The sequence below is a fragment of the Triturus cristatus genome, chromosome 5_2, assembly GCF_964204655.1.
Source record: "Triturus cristatus chromosome 5_2, aTriCri1.1, whole genome shotgun sequence".
Classification (NCBI taxonomy): Eukaryota; Metazoa; Chordata; class Amphibia; order Caudata; family Salamandridae; genus Triturus; species Triturus cristatus.
In genome coordinates this window covers 40,526,831-40,530,713 of record NC_140588.1, presented here as the reverse complement: position 1 = coordinate 40,530,713, position 3,883 = coordinate 40,526,831, and the positions used below count along the sequence as shown (strand labels likewise).

Here is a 3,883-nt window from a genome sequence, read left to right as displayed (position 1 = left end):
ATGCGTGTACCTCAATCATTGCGGTTCTTTACATTTGGATGGTGTATTTAAATGTATTACCCTTGCTTTTAGATTCTTGCTCCAGATTCCTATGGGTGTGACCACAACTATCGGCTGACGCTCCCACTGTTATTAAAGATTTACAAGTCTGGGCACATGCAGCAGCTACATTCCACTTATACCATGGCCCTGCTTTTGCCTGTAGGGCTTAGAGGGATATTATGGGAACCCTGCGTGTTGCTGTGCATTTTTCCTCTCCATATCATCCTGAGGGAAATTCGATTGTGGAAATGAAGAACAGTGACTTAAAGCAATCCTTAACACCTAGATTATTAGGTTCAGATCATAGTTGTATCCATCACTTGTATGGAGCCCAGAGAGCAGTAACTAATCTGCCTAGACGATCTTTGAGTGGCCGGACGCCCAATGAGGTCCTGTTTGCCATCCATATGTACGTTCCAAATCTTGACTGTCCTGGCTCTGTGGCAGCAGATACACCCTTTGAAATTAATTAACCTTTTGCTGTCTCACAGGGACTACAAGACTTTTGAGATGAGTGCTTATCGAATGTTCAAAACATTCTGCCACTGTTGGATTGAAAGAGCAACCAGCACCTTCTGGCTGGATTCCAAAAGTTGGGGATCTAGTTCGAGAGAAGAATGCAGTAAAGAAGGAGTTTGGCCTGTCATACCTTGTACTGGTGCCCATCCTCAGCATTCAAGGTACAAGAACCATGATTCTGCAACTGCTTGCTGGTTGTAAAGACAAGCGACTTGTACCAATTGATCAAGTAAAATTACATCATGTTGCCAGTTCTACAAGGTATGCCACGAGGACTCCTGGGTAGTTCCCTGACTCCTCTCACTACCCTACAGGAAATACCTCTACTAGTATTAAGCAACTCCAATGTTGTTTCCCCTCCCTGCAGGTGAGGGCAGAGAATGAACTATTGCTGATTCCTGTTACCACTGTAAATACAAGCCACACATCAGATATGAGTTTACAGTTTTCTACTGCTATATCGAACAACCAAGTTGTTTATGATGAACCACCTTTGGAGGTGTCTACCAGTTCTCCTCTGCCAACTGAGGGCCCTGTTTTTGCACAGACTGCTTCTTGTTACTTTGTTGATGTTGATGACTTTTCCTCTGATTCTACTCACACTTCACTACATGGTGTATGTGATTCTCTTCTTTGGCTGAAACACACATATCTGAGATCTCCATGGTTTTACATTTGGATTGCTATCTCATTACATTTCCTGCTTCTTGAATTGGATTTGTGACTGCTTTCTTCTTGCTAATAAATGGACATTATCTCCCAGGTTGTTCTACTGCAGAACTGGTATTTGAGATGTTGAAGCCTCATCTGTCTTCACACAAAGTGCAAAGAGACCTGTCCCTTATGAACATTTCTGCTTTTCAAGTTCTTGATGGAATTGTATGGGATATGGTCCCATATGATATTTTTGGTCCTACAGAGACTCGGCAGATGCCTTATGTTTTTAAGGTTGTAATGGCTGACATGATTAACCCAGGCTTTATTTTTGATGATTGGGATGTAAAAACAGTTACCTCAATGTTCTCAAAACTTGTATATTATACTGTATTTGAAATGGAACTGTACTTTAACTCTGCTAATTGTGGAGAGATGTTTTGTTATCTTCACTATACACATCATTATTTACACAGAGGAAGTGTTCCACGTACAGTTTTCAATTTTACACAATGGGAACATTGCCTGGCTAACCTAGTGGGTAGCTTCGAAACATTTCTGGACAAGTTTTCATATTTTGTGGTCATAATTCTTTAGACCCAGGTTCCTTTTATTTTAGACTTACCCCCTCACAAGTAAAGAAAAATATGCTGAACCAAACAAAAATGTATTTATTCAGATTCATTAATTTCCCAACTGGCCCTAAATGGTTCTGACTATTAGAAAGACACTATTGATTCAATATCAGTTTGGGGAACACAACACTGACAAGTGCAGGGCACAGACACTTTATTTAGAGCCTGTTTGATTACAAAAAACATGATTTTCTTGAACAAGACAGTACAGCAGACTACTTGCTTGGTTCTACCCAAAATAAAAGAACTGAATTTGCCCAGAATTCCCCTCAATTGCCTGTTTTGTTAATTGGCAACACTTGGTAAATTGCACTGAGGAACAGCTCAATAGTATAGTGCAAAACGGTGTTTGCAATTCTATTCTTTTAGTTCCTAATGGGTGTTTATTGTAACCAGTGGACACAAATGTTTGTCATGCACGATTTTGGAACTCTCTGCGCGATTTTAAAACTAGCACACTGGGCCCTCGTTTCATTCAGTGTCAACACTCAGGGGTTAACGCTACCTAGAGCGTGGGTAAGTTATGCCAGCAATGGTTGCAATATTCCACTTTGTCTGCAGTAAAAGAGCATCTTCCTCTCCTTTCGGAGGACATGGATTTACTGAATTTCTTTTCCATAAAAGGTAGTAGTGTTCCCAAATTGGGTGAAAAACCGCACATCAAAGATAAACAAATGTCATATAGATCCAGTCAATGGCGTATTAAGTTTACAATTGTTATTAGTATAGCGGGGTGCCGATAAAGCTGTAAGCACTCACTACCCAGAAGTGCCGTTGGCAAGTCGATGAATCAACTTGTCCGTACAATTATCAAAAGAAAAGCCAGCTAGTTACGCATACCCATATTCAGAGTACAGAAGGTCCTAGACACAACTCTTTATATAAGGACCAGTATTACTAATAAGTAGATGAACAATTCACAAAAGTCCTTAAAGAATGCGAAGTATTCCAAAGTTCCACAGGACAGGATGAATATTCGTCAAGGCTTCAATACAAAATGTTCTTTTTATTGGTTCTCAGACCCATATCCATTATCCAAAACAGCCAACACGTGTTTCGTCCGCACTTGATAAGTACTATGACTTTCTCAAGGCTAATGGTTGGTTTGTTTAATTCCAGACTCCAGTGAGTAATATCGAAGATAAGATATCGAATCAATTAGAAATCTCCACGGCATACAAACAAAAATCACGTCAGTTCAAAATCATTAATATCTGTAGTCGTCAATATTATCCAATCTTGGGTATGAAATCACACTGAAATGAGGTGTCAAAAGTTTGTGAGGAACCGTTTGAGTAATTTGCCGTGTTTCATAACGTGCCTGATAACGCTGTTCAGGAGTCCCAAACGGGACTGGGACTCCTGAACAGCGTTATACATTCAAAAATTAGAAAGGTTGCCTTTCATAGTAGCTGAGACACCGTTAGCTGTATGGTTAATACATGGGGTGATCTCATTACCAATTTTAATGTTTCATTTCACAACTTGCTTAAAACATTTTCCAGTAGGCAAATATGAGTCCTTAGGGGAGAGTTTCATCCATGAATTGTGATGTGGTCCTTGCCCTTCGATTACAAATGTGTAAGTGGGGAAATGGAGGTGTTCCTTAGTGTAAACAAATGTGAATCTTCGTTTGGCCACTCACTAGTTCGTAAAGAGATAACACTTCATATGAAATGTAGAGCTTCAATGGCCAATCTGGCTGCTATTACAGGATAGTGCCAGTTTCCTCAATTCATCGAGTCATTGGATTACTTTCAAATGGAAGTTATTTGATGTTGAATGATCAAGGTTGCTGTTGGATGAGTGCCAACAGAGGGTATGCATTTCCTGTCAAGAGAGAAGGTCAAAGGTTACCCTAAGGCATGTGGTGGTATCTGTCCCATTAGGAGCAAGGGTTCTCACGCAACCCGAGGAGTGTCATGCTTCATCATTGGGCATCTCCTCGTTGGGCTGGCACTGCAATGCCCAACTGGCTGGTAGCGGGGCTTTTTGCCGGAGTTTTTGTTTTTGCCAATGTGAAGGGTAAGGCA

The 3,883-nt window shown here is 40.6% G+C and overlaps 1 pseudogene; it reads left to right on the top strand.

Moving 5' to 3' along the window:
* Positions 1-803: 803 nt before the first annotated feature.
* LOC146822627 (uncharacterized) lies at positions 804-1,812 on the top strand (annotated as a pseudogene).
* Positions 1,813-3,883: the final 2,071 nt, after the last annotated feature.